Source organism: Arachis hypogaea, chromosome 5 (genome assembly GCF_003086295.3).
Source record: "Arachis hypogaea cultivar Tifrunner chromosome 5, arahy.Tifrunner.gnm2.J5K5, whole genome shotgun sequence".
Taxonomy (NCBI): domain Eukaryota; kingdom Viridiplantae; phylum Streptophyta; class Magnoliopsida; order Fabales; family Fabaceae; genus Arachis; species Arachis hypogaea.
Window position 1 is genome coordinate 60,041,285 of NC_092040.1, and position 8,492 is coordinate 60,049,776.

At 38.5% G+C, this 8,492-nt stretch overlaps 1 non-coding gene across 1 annotated transcript; it reads left to right on the forward strand.

The window, feature by feature from the left end:
* The first annotated feature begins 5,537 nt into the window (after positions 1 to 5,537).
* LOC112804204 (small nucleolar RNA R71) lies at positions 5,538 to 5,641 on the forward strand. The gene has a single exon (XR_003202823.1). It is a non-coding gene; the product is annotated as a small nucleolar RNA R71 (small nucleolar RNA).
* Positions 5,642 to 8,492: the final 2,851 nt, after the last annotated feature.

Below are 8,492 nucleotides of genomic sequence, written 5' to 3' on the forward strand. Positions count from 1 at the left end.
AAAGGATAGAAGACTTATGCAGATTCATTGGTGGGAATTTCAGATAAGCGAATGGAGATGCTGCATGGCTCAAGGACGCCTGCTCTCCTACTGCTTCTACTCAATCCTTCTTACTCCTTTCCATGGCAAGCTTTGTATAGGGGTTCACCATCAGCTGTGGCTACTTTCAATCCTCTCGGGAAAATGATCCTATGCGGTTGTCAGTCGCACGGCTAATCGTCTGGAGGCATCACCCATGGTTGATGGCTACATCCCATCCTCGCAGTGAAAACTAATGCTCACGCACTCTGTCACAGTACGGCTAATCACCGGTTGGTTCCCGCTCCTACTGGAATAGAATCCCTTGATTCTTTTGCGTCTGTCACTAACGCCCAGCAGGTTGCAAGTTTGAAGCACGTCACAGTCATTCATTACCGGAATCCTACTCGGAATACCACAGACAAGGTGAGACTTTCCGGATTCCCAGGATCCTACTCGGAATACCACAGACAAGGTGAGACTTTCCGGATCCTCATAAATGCCGCCATCTATCTAGCTTATACCACGAAGATTCTGTTGGGAATCTAAGAGATACACATTCAAGCTCTGTTGCATGTAGAACGGAAGTGGTTGTCAATCACGCGCGTTCATAAGTGAGAATGATAATGAGGGTTACTTATCATCACATTCATCATGTTCTTGGGTACGAATGAATATCTTGGAATAAGAATAAGAGAGAATTGAATAAAAGAAAATAGAACTTCATTAATACTTGAGGTACAGCAGAGCTCCACACCCTTAATCTATGGTGTGCAGAAACTCCACCGTTGAAAATACATAAGCAAAGGGTTTAGGCATGGACGAATGGCCAGCCCCCTAAAACATGATCAATGATCTCCTAAGATGAAGAATAAAATAAAACTGAGACCAAAGATGAAACGTGGTCAAAAGACATCTAATACAATAGATAAATGTTCTATATATACTTAGACTAGCTCCTAGGGTTTACATGAGTAAGTGATTGATGCCTAAATCCACTTCTGGGGCCCACTTGGTGTATGCTTGGGCTGAGCTTGATTAATCCACGAGCTGAGGCATTTCCTGGAGTTGAACTCCGAGTTATGACGTGTTTTGGGCGTTCAACTCCGGATCATGACGTTTTTCTGGCGTTTAACTCCAGACAGCAGCGTGTACTTGGCGTTCAACGCCAAGTTACGTCGTCATTATTCGAATAAAGTATGGACTATTATATATTGCTGGAAAGCCCTGGATGTCTACTTTCCAACGCCGTTGAGAGCGCGCCAATTGGAGTTTTGTAGCTCCAGAAAATCCATTTCGAGTGCAGGGAGGTCAGATTCCAACAGCATCAGCAGTCCTTTTGTCAGCCTTCTTCAGAGTTTTGCTCAAGTCCCTCAATTTCAGCCAGAATTTACCTGAAATCACAGAAAAACACACAAACTCATAGTAAAGTCCAGAAATGTGAATTTAACATAAAAACTAATGAAAACATCCCTAAAAGTAGCTTAAACTTACTAAAAACTATATAAAAACAATGCCAAAAAGCGTATAAATTATCCGCTCATCACAACACCAAACTTAAATTGTTGCTTGTCCCCAAGCAACTGAAAATCAAATAGGATAAAAGAAGAGAATATACTATAAATTCCAGAATATCAATGAATGTTAATTATAATTAGATGAGCGGGACTTGTAGCTTTTTGCTTCTGAACAGTTTTGGCATCTCACTTTTTCCTTTGAAGTTCAGAGTGATTGGCATCTCTGGGAACTTAGAATTTTGGATAGTGTTATTGACTTTCCTAGTTAAGCATGTTGATTCTTGAACACAGCTACTTATGAGTCTTGGCCGTGGCCCTAAGCACTTTGTTTTCCAGTATTACCACCGGATACATAAATGCCACAGACACATGACTGGGTGAACCTTTTCAGATTGTGACTCAGCTTTGCTAGAGTCCCCAGTTAGTGGTGTCCAGAGCTCTTAAGCACACTCTTTTTTGCTTTGGATCACGACTTTAACCACTCAGTCTCAAGCTTTTCACTTGGACCTTCATGACACAAGCACATGGTTAGGGACAGCTTGATTTAGCCGCTTAGGCCTGGATTTAATTTCCTTGGGCCCTCCTATCCATTGATGCTCAAAGCCTTGGATCCTTTTTACCCTTGCCTTTTGGTTTTAAGGGCTATTGGCTTTTTCTACTGCTCCTTCTTTTTCTTTCTCAATTTTTCGCCATTTTTTTCACAAGCTTTTGCTTTTTCACTGCTTTTTCTTGCTTCAAGAATCAATTTCATGATTTTTTTCAGATCATCAATAACATTTCTCTTTGTTCATCATTCTTTCAAGAACCAACAATTTTAACACTCATAAACAACAATATCAAAAGACATATGCACTGTTCAATCATTCATTCAGAAAACAAAAAGTATTGTCACCACATCAATATAATTAAATTAAATTCAAGGATAAATTCGAAATTTATGTACTTCTTATTCTTTTGAATTAAAACATTTTTCATTTAAGAGAGGTGAAGGATTCATGGAATTATTCATAATCTTTAAGGCATAGTTACATACTAATGATCACGAAGTAAAGACACAAAACATAGATAAACACAATATTAAAAACGAAAAACAGAAAGAAAATAAAGAACAAGGAATGAATCCACCTTTAGTGGCGTCTTCTTCTTGAAGGACCAATGATGTTCTTCAACTCTTCTATGTCCCTTCCTTGCCTTTGTTGCTCCTCCCTCATTGCCCTTTGATCTTCTCTTATTTCTTGGAGAATGATGGAGTGCTCATGATGTTCCACCCTTAATTGCTTCTAATATTTGTGTGGAGGACAACTTATCCCCTGAGGTATCTCAGGGATCTCTTGATTTGCAGCCACATGTTCTAACCAACTGAGCTATTCCAGCTTATATATAAGTCTTTCCATCTCCCAAGACTCAGAGGTGGAAGCTTTTGTCTTTCCTTTGAGGTTTCTCTGGCCTTAGGTGCCATTAATGGTAATGGAAAAGCAAAAAGCTATGCTTTTACCACACCAAACTTAAAATATTGCTCGCCCTCGAGCAAGAAAAGAAAGAAGAGAAGAAGAAGAAGATGGAGGTGAGTGAGGGGAGATGGATTCGGCTATATGGGTGGGGTTGGGTGGGAAAGAGGAGGTTGATGTGAATGGTGAATGGGGTGATTGATGAAGAAGATTGGGAATTGTGACATGGGGAATTCAAATCACAAAAATAGGATTAGGAGGGAAGGTGGGAATATGGTAGGTGGGGATCCTGTGGGGTCCACAGATCCTGAGGTGGGGATCATGTGGGGTCCACAGATCCTGAGGTGAAAAGAAATACCATTCCTTCACCATATAGGCATGAAAAATGCCTTCATGCATCATTCTGGCGTTCAAACGCCCATTGGTGCATGTTCTGGGCGTTCAACGCCCATGTGATGCATGTTTCTGGCGTTGAACGCCAGTTTCATGCTTGTTCCTGGCGTTCAGCGCCAGTTTGTCCTCTCTATGCACCATCCTGGCGTTTAACGCCAGGTTGTTGCTTGTTTTGGGCGTTCAGCGCCAGAATGGTGCTCTGTTCTGGCGTTAAACGCCGGCCAGATGCACCTTCTGGGCGTTGAACGCCAGCCCGTGCGTCCTCCAGGGTGAAAAATTTTTTTCTTCTGTTTTTGACTCTGTTTTTAATTTTTTTGATTTTTTCGTGACTCCTCATGATCATGTACCTAATTAAACACAAAAATAACAAAGAAACAAAATAAAATAAAATTAGATAAATAAAATTGGGTTGCCTCCCAACAAGCGCTTCTTTAATGTCAATAGCTTGACAGTGGCTCTCATGGAGCCACAAGGTGATCAGGTCAATGTTGTATAGTTGTCCACACCAAACTTAGAGTTTGGATATGGGATCTTAACACCAAACTTAGAGTTTGGTTGTGGCCTCACAACACCAAACTTAGAATTTGACTGTGTGGGCTCTTCTTGACTCTGAACTGTGAGAAGCTCTTCATGCTTACTCTCTTTTGTCACAGAGGGATGGCCATGTGCCTTAAACACAAGGTAGTCCCCATTCAATTGAAGGACTAACTCACCTCTGTTAACATCTATCACAGCTTCTGCTGTGGCTAGGAAAGGTCTTCCTAGGATGATGCATTCATCATCTTCCTTCCTAGTGTCTAGGATTATGAAATCAGCAGGGATGTAAAGGCCTTCAACCTTTACTAGCACGTCCTCTACTGTTCCATAAGCTTGTCTCATGGACTTATCTGCCAATTGTAATGAGAACAAGGCAGGTTGTACCTCAATGATCTCTAGCTTCTCCATTACAGAGAGTGGCATCAGATTTATCCCTGACCCAAGATCACATAGAGCTTTTTCAAAGCTCATGGTGCCAATGGTGCAAGGTATTAAGAACTTGCCAGGATCTTGTTTCTTTTGAGGTAGAGTTCTCTGAATCCAAGTATCTAGTTCATTAATGAGCAAGGGGGGTTCACTTTCCCAAGTCTCATTACCAAACAGCTTGGCATTCAGCTTCATGATAGCTCCTAAATATTGAGCAACTTGCTTTCCAGTCACATCTTCATCCTCTTCAGAGGATGAATAGTCTTCAGAGCTCATGAATGGCAGAAGGAGGTTTAGTGGAATCTCTATGGTCTCTGTATGAGCCTCAGATTCCTCAGGATCCTTAATAGGAAACTCCTTCTTGCTTGAAGGACATCCCAGGAGGTCTTCCTCACTAGGATTTTCGTCCTCCTCCTCCCCTATGCATTCGGCCACTTTGATTAAATCAATGGCCTTGCACTCTCCTTTTGGATTTTCTTCTGTATTGCTTGGGAGAGTACTGGGAGGAGTTTCAATAACTTTCTTACTCAGCTGGCCCACTTGTGCCTCCAAATTTCTAATGGAGGATCTTGTTTCATTCATGAAACTGAAGGTGGCCTTTGACAGATCAGAGACTATATTGGCTAAATTAGAAGTATTTTGTTCAGAATTCTCTGTCTGTTGCTGAGAAGATGATGGATATGGCTTACTACTGCTCAGCCTATTGCGTCCACCATTGTTAAAGCCTTGTTGAGGCTTTTGTTGATCCTTCCAGGAGAAATTTGGGTGATTTCTCCATGATGGGTTATAGGTGTTTCCATAAGGTTCACCTATGTAATTAACCTCTGCCATGGCAGGGTTCTCAGGATCATAAGCTTCTTCAGAAGCTGCCTCTCTAGTACTGTTGGATGCATGTTGCAATCCATTCAGATTTTGAGAGATCATGTTGACCTGTTGAGTCAACATTTTGTTCTGAGCCAATATGGCATTCAGAGCATCAATTTCAAGAACTCCTTTCTTCTGAGGTATCCCATTATTCACGGAATTCCTCTCAGAGGTGTACATGAACTGGTTGTTTGCAACCATGTCAATGAGTTCTTGAGCCTCTTCAGGCGTTTTCTTCAGGTGAATAGATCCACCTGCAGAATGGTTCAATGACATTTTCGAAAATTCAGAGAGACCATAATAGAATATATCTAACATGGTCCATTCTGAAAACATGTCAGATGGACATCGTTTGGTCAGCTGCTTGTATCTTTCCCAAGCTTCATAGAGGGATTCACCATCTTTTTGTTTGAAGGTTTGAACATCCACTCTCAGCTTGCTCAGCTTTTGAGGAGGAAAGAATTTATCCAAGAAGGCAGTGACCAGCTTATCCCATGAGTCCAGGCTATCCTTAGGTTGTGAATCCAACCATATTCTAGCTCTGTCTCTTACAGCAAAAGGGAAAAGCATGAGTCTGTAGACTTCAGGATCAACTCCATTCGTCTTTATAGTCTCACAGATCTGCAAGAACTCAGTTAAAAACTGATAAGGATCTTCAGATGGAAGTCCATAAAACTTGCAGTTTTGTTGCATTAAAGCAACTAGTTGAGGCTTAAGCTCAAAGTTATTGGCTCCAATGGCAGGAATGGAGATGCTTCTTCCATCAAACTTGGACGTTGGCTTTGTGAAGTCACCAAGCATTCTCCTTGCATTATTATTATTATTATTTTCGGTTGCCATGTCCTTCTCTTGTTCGAAAATTTCTGAAAGGTTATTTCTGGATTGTTGTAATTTAGCTTCTCTTAATTTTCTCTTCAGAGTCCTTTCAGGTTCTGGATCAACTTCAACAAGAGTGCCCTTTTCCCTGTTCCTGCTCATATGAAAGAGAAGAAACAAGAAAAGAAAGAGGAATCCTCTATGTCACAGTATAGAGATTCCTTTATGTTAGTAGAAGAAGAAAGGGGTATAAGAAAGAAGAAGGATGGATTCGGATTTTTGGATGAGGAGAGGTGAAGAAAAGTGTTAGTAATTAATTAATTAAATAGAATAAGAGAAGAGAAAGAAATTTTCGAAAATAATTTTGAAAAAGAGGTTAGTGATTTTCGAAAATCAAAGATAAAATATAATTAAAATTAAAATTTAAAACAATTAAAAAGAATTTTTGAAAAAGAGAGGGAGAATTTTCGAAAATTTAGAGAGGGATAGGTAGTTAGTTGGTTTTGAAAAAGATAAGAAACAAACAAAAAGTTAGTTAGTTGATTGAAAGAGATTTGAAATCAAATTTTGAAAAAGATAAGAAGATAGGAGGTTAGATAAGATATTTTGAAATCAAATTTGAAAAAGATAAAATTTTTGAAAAAGGATAAGATAAAAGATAAAAAGATTTTTAAGAAAAAGATATTTTGAAAAAGATTTAATTTTTAAAATTGACTTAACTAACAAGAAACTACAAGATAAGATTCTAGAACTTAAAGATTGAACCTTTCTTAACAAGAAAGTAACAAACTTCAAATTTTTGAACCAATCACATTACTTGTTAGTTAATTTTCGAAAATTTGATATAAAGATAAGAAAAAGATTTTGAAAATATTTTGAAAAAGATTTTTGAAATTTTCGAAATATAGAAAAAAAAATGAGAAAGATATGATTTTTGAAAAAGATTTTGAAAAGATAAGATTTTTTTAAAATTGAAATTTTGACTTGACTTGTAAGAAACAACTAATTTTAAAAATTTTTTGACCAAGTCAACCCAAAATTTCGAAAATTTGGAGAAAAATAAGAAAAAGATATTTTTTTTGATTTTTTGAATTTTTAATTATGAAAGAGAAAAACAACAAAAATACTCAATGCATGAAATTTTTAGATCAAAACAATGAATGCATGCAAGAATGCTATGAATGTCAAGATGAACACCAAGAACACTTTGAAGATCATGATGAACATCAAGAACATAATTTTGAAAAATTTTTGATGCAAAGAAAACATGCAAGACACCAAACTTAGAAATCTTTAATGCATGAAAAATATGAATGCAAAAATGCACATGAAAAACAACAAAAGACACAAAACAAGAAATCATCAAGATCAAACAAGAAGACTTGTCAAGAACAACTTGAAGATCATGAAGAACACTATGAATGCATGGGATTTTCGAAAAAATGCAAGAAAAATTTTAAAAGCATGCAATTGACATCAAACTTAAAAATCAACACAATACTCAAACAAGAAACACAAAATATTTTTGATTTTTATGATTTTCTAATTTTTTTGTATTTTTATTAATTTTTTTTTTCGAAAATATTTTTGGAAAAACGAAAAATAAAAGAAAAATTTTTGAAAAAGATTTTTGAAAAGAAAATTACCTAATCTGAGCAACAAAATGAACCGTCAGTTGTCCATACTCGAACAATCCCCGGCAACGGCGCCAAAAACTTGGTGGACAAAATTGTGATCATCAATATTGGCTCTTTGGCATATACACAAAAACTATTGTGTCTCTTGGTTAAATTCACAACTCCGTTCAACTAACCAGCAAGTGTACTGGGTCGTCCAAGTAATAAACCTTACGTGAGTAAGGGTCGATCCCACAGAGATTGTTGGTATGAAGCAAGCTATGGTCACCTTGTAAATCTCAGTTAGGCAGATTAAATTTGTTTATGGGTTTTCGAAAATAAAATTAAGAAAATAGATAGTAAAAAGGATAGAAGACTTATGCAGATTCATTGGTGGGAATTTCAGATAAGCGAATGGAGATGCTGCATGGCTCAAGGACGCCTGCTCTCCTACTGCTTCTACTCAATCCTTCTTACTCCTTTCCATGGCAAGCTTTGTATAGGGGTTCACCATCAGCTGTGGCTACTTTCAATCCTCTCGGGAAAATGATCCTATGCGGTTGTCAGTCGCACGGCTAATCGTCTGGAGGCATCACCCATGGTTGATGGCTACATCCCATCCTCGCAGTGAAAACTAATGCTCACGCACTCTGTCACAGTACGGCTAATCACCGGTTGGTTCCCGCTCCTATTGGAATAGAATCCCTTGATTCTTTTGCGTCTGTCACTAACGCCCAGCAGGTTGCAAGTTTGAAGCACGTCACAGTCATTCATTACCGGAATCCTACTCGGAATACCACAGACAAGGTGAGACTTTCCGGATTCCCAGGATCCTACTCGGAATACCACAGACAAGG